General features: G+C 40.7%; 1 long non-coding RNA gene across 1 annotated transcript; it reads left to right on the top strand.

Moving 5' to 3' along the window:
- Window positions 1-11,574: 11,574 nt before the first annotated feature.
- Window positions 11,575-12,564, top strand: LOC140251012 (uncharacterized). Its single transcript, XR_011903356.1, has 3 exons — window positions 11,575-11,610; window positions 12,172-12,270; window positions 12,535-12,564. It is a non-coding gene; the product is annotated as an uncharacterized lncRNA (long non-coding RNA).
- Window positions 12,565-13,770: the final 1,206 nt, after the last annotated feature.

Genomic DNA, 13,770 nt, shown 5'->3' with positions numbered 1-13,770 from the left:
ATCACCAGTAAACTCTACCAGGGCTGCATCCAGGGCAAATACCTTCTCTGTACTAGATGAATGCCCAAACTACATAGCTGTGGGCATCCAGTTTCAGGTATTTCTCCATTACTCTTCTTGAAGCTAAAAGCATTTTACAGCTGAGAAAACAAGCAAAAGAAGTGAGATGCTGCTCAGTTTTGCTGTGAGGGCTCCTAGGAAGGATGTGATTTTTCATGTAAGTATTTGACATTTATTTTCATTGCCAGGCAATATTCTGGCCAGTAGAATAGGAAATGTTGCATTCCTCAACATCCTATCTCTCCCCCCCAGTATTCTTCAACATTTTTAGTTCTGTTATTATATGCTGATATAACAACATGACAGAAATTCCTGGCACAGATGTACAAATGGAGACAGTCATCAGTGTTCATCTGCTCTAGATCTGAAGCTCCCTGAAGTTTGACATGTTCAGCTTAGATGTTTCTAAGATGTTTCTAAGATGTTTCTTCCAGTTTTGGTTTCTCTCCAGCATGGTGCTACACAAGACACGTGCCACATGTATATAATCACGTGCTTCCCTGTCTGTTTGTAGTACCTGTAAGATGCATCCATTGTGATGCAGACTGATGAAGTTGTAACAGAGCCATTCTACTTAATGAGCTTTCATTTACAGTGCCTGGCAAATCTGGGAACAGGCACACACCTGGTTTAGGAGAGGAAATTAGCTTTTTAAATAAAAATCATATGTATAGTTTCAAGAGCAAGCAAAGCTTCTATAAATATGTTTGTATATTTGGCACCCAGTTCTGCAATTCTTTTCTTAGACCATGGCTTTTACATCCTTGCAAACACCTGGACTTTTTGTTGTATCCTGAATACAGCACATTCAGCTAAACTCCAGTCAGGCTACATCTGTCCTGGTGGATGTTTTACATTCCAAAATGGCTGTTTTCAATGAAGCGACAGACAGTGCAAGTTTGCAAATGCTTCACAAACCTGTTCTTGGCTCTGTCTCCATTCTGCAACTATGCAGCATTGGTTCAGTATCCTTACCCATCAAGTGCATGGGAGATTCCATCTTGGATTTGAGCCCTGTGAGCTGCAAACTAAAGAAACATGTGTGAGATTAGCGATGCAGATATATCAATATAAGCCGCTGGGTAAAAAGCTTTGATGGAGCTGACTTGTCCTTTTCAGAAGAACTGCCAGAATGGAATTGCTGCTGGGTTTGGATGTGGGGAATCAAGCAGAGTAACCTGAAAGAGGAAGTTTTGGAGCTTGAAGATGGCTCCGTGTAAGCTCTCAACAGCAAAAACACAGCGTATCTGGAGAATGCAAGGGCACTGAAGCATGATAGTTAGGTCCTTCTTCATGCAACAGGCAGTGTAAAGAGGATCTTAATCTTTTCACGAACGTATCTTGGCCTTGCCTAAACTTTCTGTACTCATAGCAGTTGTATAATTGTATTTTTCACACACATGAAGACATGCAAATCTTAAGCTGATCCTTCTTCTGATGTGATTGTCCCCGCGTACCATGCTGGACTTCTGGGATCAAGTGCTCATTGATTCTAAAAGCAGCATGTAGCTAAAAAAGGCTACAGTCCTGGAGCCACTGGAACCAGGGACAGAAATTTCCCCCTACTTGGATCTCTCTTTCGTGGTTCTATGTCTGGAAAGTATGCTTGGAGAGCACGGGTAGCCTCCAGATTTAAAGCTGGAGTTTGCTATTTTTATATGAAACATTCCCAAATCATGAATCATCTGAGGTTTCCCCTCATTACTGATACTTGAGTACACACCCTGCATTACCTCGCAGTATGGGAACTAACAAAGCAACAGCGAGGGCAAGGAAAACAAAGTTAATGTTTGTTCTTACTAATTGACAAATTTATTAGGGACAGAAGTTAAGCAACAGAGACCTTTTATTTGGACTCTAGCCCTGAATTTTCATTCTGCCTGGCTGAACGTTGCAGTTTGTGTCATAATATATGTCCTCAGCTCCTGAACCCCTGACACTTGGGCCGCTTAAGTCCCAGAAGGTCATTGGGAAACATAGCAGGAGCTCTGAACATATGTTGCTGATAAACATCTCAGCATCAGAGATAAGGAGCTGCTCAGAGTAATCTTAGGAAGCCGGGGTTTTGTTACCATAAAACTATACAATGTAAGGCCTAATCCCTACACAGATTTAATTAGCTGTTAAAGGTATCAGGTTCATGATGAAGGGTGTTCTGGTTACCTAGATGTTATTCGCTGACTGCCACCAGTTGGTTCAAAGGTGAGCTATCTCCGCCTTGCAGCTTGTTAGAATGACATGTTATGGTGAATGATGGCTGCTTTGTAGATTTAAGAAGAGGAAAATAAATGCAAATTAATATCACTTCTAGGCCCAGCTCCAGTGTCAGACACAGGCTCTGGTGCCAGTAAAAATGCCAGTGTCATGTCATTTCCAGAATCTTCATCAAAAAAGGATTTTTTTTGAGGGTTGGAATATGTGAAGTTCATGAGTCTTAATTCTCTTTCACAGGGAGAGCTGGAGATGTTCAGCATCCCACAGGGCTGCTTCTCGGGGCTCCATGCTGCTCTCTCCTGTGTAATCATGCTAAGTGGCTTCCTAGCTCTAGCAATGGTTTCACAAAAGTGAGTGGAAATGAAACTACCATCAGTTTTATTTCTCTTGGTCTGCTTTCCCAATGCAGTTAGAATTCTGACTGCAACATTTTATAGAAATACCTATGATAGTTTAAATCCTGCCAGTTTAAGTGTCAGTTCCAATGGGGGTTCAGCAGACCAAGCTCAAAAGCAGAAAGCTGGCTGCCTTGTACACTTCTGCGTGTGCCACAGTCCTAAGTCCAGCTGCAATGTGTTCACTTTTAGTAATAACCACAAGTGTGCAAGTAACATTTGATGACTGGAGCCTCTTGCACTTCTGGGTATACTGCACTAACCCATGGGTATATCTGTGCCATGCACCGTGGCAGCAAAGACTGTATGCGATGTATCATTGCTATTATGTAGTTTTGTAATACCATTCTCAGCATCTCTTGCCAGACCTATGTGAGGCTGAAGACTGCTGTTTGTTCTCCACCATTTGTTCCTAGTGCACTGATCCCTGCTGTCTGCACACTGCAGTCAATGGGGCTGGTGGGCAGCCGTGACCTTGGCGTTGGGCCTGACCCTGCCCGTACTCAGCAGTGTTGCACCAGCACGAGGAGGAGACAGGAGAGAAACAAAAGGCTGAAAGAAGTTACGATAATTGCATATATTCTTTTTGACAGGACGAAGGGAAATGGCCTCAAGTTGCACCAGGGTAAGCTTAGGCTGGATATCAGGAAAAACTTCCTTACAGAAAGGCTTGTTTTGCACTGGAATAGGCTCCCCAGGGAGGGGGCTGAGTCACCATCCCTGAATGTGTTTAAAAAACGTTTGGATGTGGTGCTCAGGGGCATGATTGAGTGGAGGGTTGTTAGTTAGACTAGTATGGTTAGGTTGTGGTTGGACTTGATGATCTTTAAGGTCTTTTCCAACCTGAGCAGTTCTATGATTCTATGATTCTATGGGTACACATCTGTCTCTATCCGGGAGAATTTTACTTTAGTACCAGGAACCAAAGAAGAGCAAAGGGATTTTACTCACTATGTTTGCATCATTGGACTGGAACATCAGCATCACTTACTGCTGTCATCTGAAAGCTACTTTGTCATTTGTATTTCATGCAGAAACAGGGTCTCTTTATCACAACGAATCCCCTGCAAAATTGCAAGCAGCACACTGGTTATTATTCTGTCCTCTACGTTCAAATTTCACTCGAATTTAGACTTGGTGGTGCCAGCTGTTGTCCATTATGCTGGCCAACCATTCCTTTCTCATGTTCTCCATGTTATTAGGATTTGATCAACAGCTATTCCCCTGCATCATCACCCTTGTAGCTTCAATATTTGCAAAAATAGCAAAAACTCCTTGTTTCTCCAAAATCTATAAGGAAGGCCTCATGGTGAGGAGTGCCGGGCTTGGCAGGATGCCCAGCTCATCTCCATGAAATGCTCAGCTCCCTAGAGGAGGAAGAAGGCTGTGGGTTGGCCGGCAAGAATGGAGCAACTCCAGCAATTTGCATGACGGATACACCACAGCTTTCCTAGCATCAGTCAATGTCAAGACCCATCTTGCTGGCATTGTCTCCACTTTGCTATTTTGGGCTGATGAAAGATTTCCAGGGGCTGGGCTGGATTCATCTCCTGAACATCCAGACCCATTCCCAGGCTGTTTGTGCTCCAGGGAGGGATAAGGTGCAGAAGCAGAGGCCGTATTGCTCCAACAGTGCACAAGCAGGGGCAGCACTTACTGGTGTGAGCTAGCAGAACAGAGTGAAAGTATGACCTATCTTATCAGTGACTTAGGGAGTTAAGACTTGTGGATATAAAAACTCTCTTTAAACTCAGGGCAGTAGCCATAAATGGAGCCCTGAGGAGATAACTTCACAAGTGGAACTTTTTGGGTGCACTTACATGCAGATTTAGATTACAATTGCAAAGACATCTTTATGTTTTCTGATAAACTTCTTCAGCTGAAAATAACTATTTAACATTACAGTTTAGTTAAGTACTAAAACAGCAGGGAATGTGCAGATAAAGAGGTACAATTATTGGCGTATGGTTTGGGAATGCTATCAAAACAATAGCTTTAGGGCTTTCAAGCTTGGTCTCAGGCTAATGTTGCTAATTTTTCAGGAAGATTATTAAGTTTTATTAGCAATTTACATCTCAACATAATTATATGGATATTAGAGAAATCAATATTGTATAATGTAGAGTTCCCTAATGACTACACAGTTTGTTGAGTCTCTTATGGGAATAGCTTTAAAGTAAATTTAAGGAGGAATCTTTATAATTCTGCCAGAACTGGGCTTTGCATGATGAGGAGATACCTCTGAAAGGGTTGGAAAACCTGCCCTTAATCCTGAATATCTGAATTTGAGAGACAGTTTTACAAACAGATTACAGAAAACTGTTGCTGTATGTTTAAACATATTCCCCCCTCTCTCACTGCTGTTGATTAGTTGATACATTCGTTCATATTCCTGATCACTGCAAAGCTTTCATATGTCATATGTCATAAACACATTTGTCATCCATTAAACAAATTCATGGACCTGAGGTGCAGAACTGTTGGCTACATTAGCTCTTGTGAAAGATTTACCATCTGACTTCATGGAACGCTTGTGTTTTTCTATTACACTGTGCTTTCTCCTCTTTCTTTAAGGGCTTTTTAAAGGTCTGGGCTTACGAGAATGATCAGAGCTTAATTATCATAACTTTTTGCCTGTTTAAAAAAAGACCCAAGATGACCTTGGATGAACTAATAATTCATAAGTGTCATCTTCATTAGTAGCCATGAAACTTTAGCAGAGAATTTGGAAGAATCTCCCATCTCAGTAAGCTAGACAAGCTTAACAGGCAAAAGTACACTTTTCAAGTAAGAAAACCAGGTTGGAATCAGTCTTTTAGAAGGGGCAAAAGCAGAGATGGGGCTCTGAAGAAGGAATACTGCAAGAGCAGCAACATTGGGATAGTAAAATCCAAGGCAGAAGTCACTGGGGACAGGATAGGAGCAATGGAAACACAGGAAGAGTCACTGGAAGCTTTGTTTGGGATGAAGAACCTGACACATCAGTTAGACAGTGATGAAAACAATTACCTCCCTGGTCCTGCTGACCACACTGTTTCTGATACAAATCAGCATGGCATTGGCTTTCTTGGCCACCTGGACACACTGCTGGGTCATGTTCAACTGGATGCTGACTAATGCCCCCAAATCCTTTTCTTCCATGCCATTCTGCCCCAAGCCTGTAGCACCTCATGGGATTGCTTTGACCAAAGTCAGAGTGGGATTTGACACTTGATCTTGTTGAATTTCATACAATTGGTTTCAACTCATGAATCCAACCTATCCAGATCCCTCTGTAGAAGGCTCTACGTAGGGATCTACAATCTAACTTCAGGTAGATGGATGCTTCCCCCCAGCTCTGTGTCATTTGCAGATGTATTGAGGGTGCACTCAGTTCCTTTAAACTAGATATAAAAACACAAATTAAAAATCAAGAAACCTCTGATTGGCAAGTCTTGGAGAACTGGGACAGGATGTTTGGGAGGAGCTTCTCTATGTGCTTATCCTGCTCTTTGACTCTTCCTTGGGCTTCCACTGTTGACTTCTAAATCTCCCAGAATGGTGCTCTGGTATCCTGTGGTATGACCCCTTAAGTTTTGATAAGCAAAAAGTCAGCTTTCACAGTAATCCCTTGCATGAGTTACATCTCTCAAGCCATGCATGAAAGATTCTAATGGGGTCTTTCCAACATACACTAAAACAGTGACACTTGGCTAAAATGCTCTGCACTGAGCACGGTTTTGGTTAATAAAGGGAATTCTACTGAGAGCGTTGTAAATGATTCTGAGCCTTTGGAAAATCAATGTGTCTCCAAAAAGAGAGTGAGCAGGCACTGGTTCATACACTGTATGTTTTCCATTGACTGCAGCCTGCAGTTTGCTCCCAGCCCTGCTTCAGTGCTATTAGGACCAATGGCACAGACAGTGCAGCTTGTGCAAAGGTTGTGCAACCTTTGGAAAAGAAACTCTAAGCCCAGATTTTCAGCCCTTTGGCTGCAAATAAACAATGCATTCCTGATATTTCAAGTACACAGACAGAATATCCTCAGCTCTGGCAGGCTGATGTCAGGTTGTGCAGAGGAAATCTTCTACAGCCTCAGGAACTGATGGGTTTCCTACTCATTCTGAACAGAGTGACTAGTGCTAAATATATATATCCTGCGTTTCCACACAATCCTGGCAAACAAGTTAACATGTTTACTCTTTTTTTTAAGATAAAAAAAAAACAGCAACAAAAGCCATAAGATGAATGTAAAGCTGTAATTAATAAAGGAAAAACTAAATTACGTTTTTCTTAACACTCCATACGTCTAGTTCAAAGTTCACTAAACACTCAATCAGACTGTGCTCAGCAATGCAGAAAGGAAGAAGTCATTGACACCACTGGGAAAATATATGCAGGTCATAATTTCATAAGGTAAAACTAAATGGAGATGAAAACATGGAGGTGTAAAACAACTTCTGAAGGTCAGTGAGATATGAATGGTGTTTACTTCTGTGTCACAATGTTCCTCTGCTATATTAGCCTTTATGAAATACTCAGATACTTTTGTCATGGGATCCAGTGACAAGACACAGCTAATTGAAGTGTTCTCAGCCCTGGAGTTGCTGGGATTCCCACATCCACTGTTCCTCTACAGAAAAAATGACTGCCTATACAAGCTAGGGCAGAAAGGCCCTCAGATGTGAGGTCTGATATTGAAAGCTCTGAGCACCACTCTGCTGGTGCTACAGCTCTGCCACTCTGCACACAGGACATGGCTCAAGTGAGAAGATGTGGATGCAGGTGTTGTATCAGTTGTGTGCCATGCATGCTTGCAAAAGACATTCACAGGACTCCAGTGCAGCAGTCATCTTGTCTGACTCCTTTCAAGCCACTTCCTAGAGGTCGATGAAACCCTTATAAGGCTTATAACTCTTATAACACTGCACTCTGTAATGTCCATTTGGCAACCCAGTGTCTCACCGTAAATGTTCTCTCATGTGAGAGAAATAAACAGTTTTTACAGGTTTTCCCTGCAAATATTCCTGTACAGAGATTCCAGGAAAAAAACTTATTTTACCTCTCTTTACAAAGACTCTGGTTTATGAGTTTAAGATTTGCCCTTAAATGTTATACATGTAAAAAGCTTTCTCCTGCTTTCTCACCCCCTTATTTCACATGCTCACTAACATCTCAATATTTCAGTCACCCACCCCACAGTCTTTAAAGCATGGTTTGTATGAATTTTGTCTTTACTGCTGGGGGTAGATGGAGATGAACTGAGAGGTTGTGACTGGAATTGTCAGAGCTCTGAGAGATTGCTTTCCTCCAGCCCTCCTCTCCTTCCTCCTCCTCACATATTTGAGGTTTGAGCAATAGGTCCTCAGGATGGCTGGTGTGGGTGATCCCTTATCAGGAGTACCATCTTGTTTGCCCCCTGAGCATGGGATGGCCCCTTGTGATCATGTTTCTTAGTGCCCATCAAGTCAAACTCTGCTTGAAGCCCCTCTCCAACACTGAAATATGCATAAAATTAAAATAAAATAAATAAAATAAAACTGGAAAGCTAATGAATTTAAATGGCCAATAAATTTAAATTTACTGTTCGGAGAAGTAAAGAAGAACAAAGAGATTAACTTAGAACAATTTTCTGTCTGGGATCTACCTGAATCATCGATGTTATGCAACAGGTTAAATGTCAGAACTTCGATACACAACATGCCACAACCACTTAATACATTTTTTATAGAGTTCAAGGGAAAATTCAGCGTCTTCTATAAAGTTCACTTCATTCTTATTCTCAGTCAGGCCTTCTGCCTGCAAGGAATATCATCTTGTAAAAGGAACTTTGGGTGAAACTCTGTCCTCATAGGAACGTGTGAGTTCCACCTTTCATTTTAATCCAGCTGAGATTTTACTCATTGCTGTCTCTGCAAGATCTCACAAACTGTGCACACAAAAGTCACTTTTTCACTGGTCTCACAGTTTTTGAAGCCCATGGGACAGTGTCTGTGGAAAAGAACAACAAGGCAAACTGGACAACAATAACCTGGACTTCTCCCTACAAAGCAACTGTCCCCTCCCAGTGCAGTTAAAGGAAGCAACAAGCCAGATGAGGAAGGTAAACTTGGGATCTGAGAGGAAAGATTTTCTGGTATTTATAAAAGCCAGAAGTTCACACGGAAACTTGGTTACAGCACTGCTCCTCTCCCATCTATTTCAGGACATACATACAGTCCTTTTTTGACTGCAGTATTTGACTCATAAGTTCTGGAGTATTTCTCCTCTTTTTAACTCCTTTGAGCCCATACTGATAGCTAGAATATACAAAGTAAAAGCTGGACATTGAAGTTCATTGCTTGAATCAGAACAGAGAGTAAACTCAACTACAGCTTCAGCATGTGGTCTTCAATTGAGTAATTTGACACACTCTTTTCCACGATTAACAAGCCTATAGCATGGAAAAAGAGGAAGGAATGCAGCTTGCAACATACACTGTAATGTAGTACTAAGAATGTTGATATGTATTGCATTTCAAATGCTGATAGCCTCTGTAGGAGCACCGAAGGCTTCCTTTAATGCATTCTCACAGGATCACAGGGCAACTAATGTTGGAAGGCACTGCAGAAGACCTCTAGCTCTGTCTCCCACTGAAGCAGGTTCAGCTCTGAGATCAGATGAGTGTGTACTTCACTATCTTTGAGTCACTGATAAACACAAGAGGTCCCAAGATAGATCCCTGTGTTATTCCACTTGTTACCATCCCATTCACGCTCTGTGAATGACCCATTAACCTTCCAAGCTTGATCATCCAATAAATTTTTTAGTCACATAGAAATTATTCACACAGCCAGACCTCAGTGTCCTAAAGAGGAATAAAATAATATTGTGAGAATCTTGAAGGCCTCATTAAAATCAAGATAAATGGTATCTTCTCCTCTCTCATCTGCAAACACAGTTATTTTACCAGAGAAGACAATCGGACTGGTCAAGCACGACTCACCCTTGGTAACGCTGACTGCTCCCAAAAACCTTCATTCCCTTATTTGCCCAATAGTATTTCCAAGAGAAATTGCCTCATGATTTCCCCAGAAATCAAAGTGAGACACTACAGGCTCAGAGGATCAAGTTATAAGTGATATTTGGTTCTTAGGTTTTGTTCTTCTTTCCAGATAGTGGATTAAAATTGTTGTCTCCTTTGGGTCAACACTAAAACCTGGAGGACAGCTGCATGGCTCAATGAGGAAATATGCATCAGTCTATAGTAGGGATATTTGCGGAGCAAGTGAGATACACCAATAAAGGAATATGGCTATTAATAACCCAAATGTTCAATATATTCAGTTGCTGAATAATTCAGATAGTAGCTTGGTGCAAATAAGTTCTTTCCATCCATAGATGACTGTAACAATTGGTTCTGAATTATTCATTACTTTCTGGCACTGACCATGATTCTTGGATTCACTGCACTGCAAGGTTGGACTCTGCTCTGGCTCTTGCAAGATTTCTGCTGCAGTTATTGCAGAAAGCAGCAGCCAGCCCAGCCAGAGGCTACTATTACACCCTACATATACCTATTATACCCATTATATACCTATTGCTTTTGAACTGCTGGGAGACCAGTTAATGGAATTTCATATTTAGATCCTTGGAAAGCTCAGAACAAGTGCCTGGATCCTCAGAAATACTTAAGCTCCCACATCCAAGTGAGATCAAGAGAAGAGATATGTCATTGTTTGGCTTGGTCCCAGATGATTTCTGAGAACCATTTTCCTTTTATGTGAGTTGTCATCGTGGGAAGGGCCGATGTTCCAGCTAAAATTCCAAGTGGAGGATGGCCTGCCACTCAGATACTGACATAAAAAATATGGAGGTTTGGATTTAATCTATTGGAAAGTTGTAAGTCTTTCATCAATCAAGAGAATGTTTCCTGCCTTTTTGTCATTGACCATACGTAATTTCATTTGAGTAAGCACTCTTCTTTTTTGCATAATTTAACAGAAATTGTGTGTATGACTTCTCTCCGTTAGCAAGCAACACAGCTCAGCAGGAGTATCTCTCTAGAGTCAATCTGCAGTTTCAAGTGTCATCCATGTTATATATGGAGTAAGAAAATTGCCTGAACTATTTCTAGTCTGCTTTGGTAGCCTGAATGTCCATTACTGGCTGGAACACATTGGCTGTATTTCTAGAGCTCACCTTTCAGTTTGGTGCTGTCTGAGGGAATCTGATTTGGCACACTGAGATAATGTTCACCAATGAGGCAAATGAAGAGCTTTTCTTCAAATAAAGATTCCCTCAGAAAGGTACAAATATGCTAATATAGGTGCAGCCAGATTTGCCTGACATAAATACTTCTCTTTTCTGTAGGAGTCTCTATATCACTGTTAGTCCCCACCCTCTGCCTAGATCCTCCCTGAGACTTGTTAATGTAAGCCTTTAGGTTTTCTCAACAAATTGGTTAGAATGTTTTAACCTCAAAGGTTAAGCCTGCTACTCAGTGAGTGTCTTATATTATCTGTCTTTATAAACTGGAAGAGGGCCTGTGTCACCCCAGCTATAGATACTCGCTCAGTTCCTGATGGGGTTTTAACATTACAGGTTACACCTGTTTATCATCCAGAATGAGAAAAGCAATGTGACTCACTCTGTAACAGTCCTCTGTTTATCTGAATACTCAAGCTCAGGACTGCGGGATCCTCATGAGACCACATTTCAACTTGATATCCTGATTTGTGGCCTCTAATTGTTTGTTTTCAAAACAGGACTGTCACCAGCATCCCTTGAAATCAGAGCTCTGGGCTATAACTGTGTTGTAGAGGTCACTTGATATTGCTGCTAAAATGAGAGTGCGTGTTAGTGTTAATTGAGGTCAGCATCAGATGTGTTTTATTGGCTTCTGATTGCTACCATTACAATCATTATTACTACTGCTTACCTTTCTGTAACTTCCTTGCTCTTCCACTGGGTAGTATACCAGGTAAGTGGGAGTCTTCTCATCATAATAAATGGCAAGATAAGCTTTTTGAACTATTCCAAATCGAGATGGGACATATTATTTCGGTTGATACTTTATCTATATAACTTTAAACACTTTATAAATTCATAATGAGGTATGTTTTCTATTAAAACACTGAACTATTATGCGAGTGAACAAAGTCTGCATTTTCAAATAGTTCCGATAAGGTCTTGTTGATGTTTCCAAAACTACAAATTTTGGCATAGATTCTGCAAATTTGTACATATATATATATATATATATTATTTTTTTTTCCTGAGAAGACAGGATATCCATCTATGAATTATGTACTACCTCACAGAAATGCTAAAATGTCTCCCACCAAATACGTTGCCTCACGCAGAAGCCACCTGTGGTTTTGTTCCAGACAGAAAATCTTTATTGTTACCACAGATTGCTTCCATTCCGATCTCTTTATTATCTGAATGACGAAAGAGGTTTACCACCAGCCCACAGCAGACATTTTTTCTGCTTCACGATGCAAAAAAAAATGTTCATCAGAACTCTTTTCCTTCTGATTAGGAAGCTCTGACAAGCATCATTTTCAAAGCCTTTGGTGGCATTATTCAAAGTAATAGGATCAACTGCCAGCACTCCAGGAAACCATCCTTCAAGAGAAAGGTGAACTCAATTATTTGTAGGCTGGGCAATTTGACCATCCCTGGGTTTTGTGTGAAGCGCTGGGTCTCTAATAGTGAATACTGTTTCCAACACTTGGTGTTCTTCATTCATTAAAACAGATGATTGCTTCTTTTTCTGCTCTTACTTACTTGTATCCATCCAATTAGCTGTTTTTATTTCCATTTTTTTTTTTTTTTTAAGCCAAGCTCCTGTTGTGTTTTTACTCTTGGTGTTAATCTTGATTTAGTTTGATTGTTTTTTCAGGACTTTATAAGTGAACATAAAGGAGACAGGTTTTGCAATAACCCAATTCACATTTGTGGGGGTGCAAGGGAGTTTGAAATCATACTTGAATATTCATTTCTCTCCCCCTGTTAAGTGAGGCTGAAAAGCCACCAACCATAAGCTCGGAGATGGAGAGAAAGCTTACAATTAGAATGATGTCCTTCAGCTACTGGGTATAGTGAGGACAGGTAACGATAAGAAGGATGTGTAGCCGATATGTTTCTGCCCAGCCTATCCTACTATCCAGAGAGGAGAAGTGCAGTGAAAAGGAGTCCAAAATAACAGCAGTGAGAGGGCTATGGTGTTACATTGGCCAAGATGAATGCTATGGTTGGGACAATCTCTTCAAGAGGTTTGAGAAGAGATAAAAATATGTAAGTCTTCCTCTCCTCCAGCATAAATGGATGGTTGGAAACCTCACTTTTTACTTTTATTTTTTGTTAGTTTGTTTGTTTGTTTTTGTCTTTATTTTCTTTTCTTACATAGAATTAGCAGAGAAAGACAACTGCAATGGAAATAGCAACAGCTAGTCAGGGCTTTCCTCCTAATGGGCAGGGGTGGGTTGCAGAGGCTGAAGAGCACAAAGTACTCTTGGAGAGACAAGGTTTGAACTGCATGTAGACAAACCACTTTTACCATCACCATTTGGATACCATTTGTAATCACCTCATCTGTTCCAGAATTAAGCTGTATCCATTTAAAAAAACACGTGGTGTTTATCTAGTTAATAGAAGTGACTGGAATTGCTCTCATCTTGAGGTGTAATATTTTCACAGAAAAATAAATTTGACTAATAAAAGCTCGTTATTGGCAGCAATAAACAAGTGATTCACTCATCTAACACTTGAGCATGACTTAAGAATGGCACTTTAAACCAATCTGTTGAAAGACCCTTGGAAAAAGAAAATCACCATTCATCTTTGCACTTCTCTTGACTGAAGTTAGTTTAGGGATCATCTTTCTGAAGAAAAACAACTTCAGCATATAAACCACTTTGCTTAGTGTTTATCCAAGCCAAAGTATGAGGACACAGTTTAGATGTGTATAAACACTTAATTTCATGGAGACTCATTCCATATTTCAGGGAACAACGGTCAATAAGGCAAAAAGGGCTTCAAACTGGCATTGGAACTCAGAAACATTGGCAAAAGTTTAAGTATAATATGTAATGTTATTCACAATATTTATTTCTACAGCCATTTCTTCCACTGTGAT

This window comes from Excalfactoria chinensis, chromosome 4, assembly GCF_039878825.1.
Source record: "Excalfactoria chinensis isolate bCotChi1 chromosome 4, bCotChi1.hap2, whole genome shotgun sequence".
NCBI classification, from domain to species: Eukaryota; Metazoa; Chordata; class Aves; order Galliformes; family Phasianidae; genus Excalfactoria; species Excalfactoria chinensis.
This window is presented reverse-complemented; position numbering and strand designations above follow the sequence as displayed.